This window comes from Micropterus salmoides, unplaced genomic scaffold (assembly GCF_014851395.1).
Source record: "Micropterus salmoides isolate LMB-PRFRI ecotype aquatic unplaced genomic scaffold, ASM1485139v1 Ms_hic_scaffold_14, whole genome shotgun sequence".
Classification (NCBI taxonomy): domain Eukaryota; kingdom Metazoa; phylum Chordata; class Actinopteri; order Centrarchiformes; family Centrarchidae; genus Micropterus; species Micropterus salmoides.
The window spans coordinates 3,652,438-3,652,712 of record NW_024040485.1 but is presented as its reverse complement, the minus strand read 5'-3'; positions in this window follow the sequence as shown (position 1 = coordinate 3,652,712).

Sequence of the window (275 nt, the reverse complement as noted above, 5' to 3'; positions counted from 1 at the left end):
CCAGCATATTTGGATAAATGTCCTCCTCAAAAAACATATCTGCATGGACTGAACGTGGAGAGTTTGTGTTTAATGGTAATGTTATTAAATGGTCTCGTGTATGATTTGATAAGAGGAGTAACTGCTTCTCACAATGTCTGACAGCCAGAGACCTACAGGTTGGATGAATATCTGCAATCGTTGGCTATACTGAATATACCTTTATCAGTTGTACCAAATCTACAGGTCAAAAGAAAAATTGACGAGATTAAGAGAAAGACTTTTGGAGAATCTCT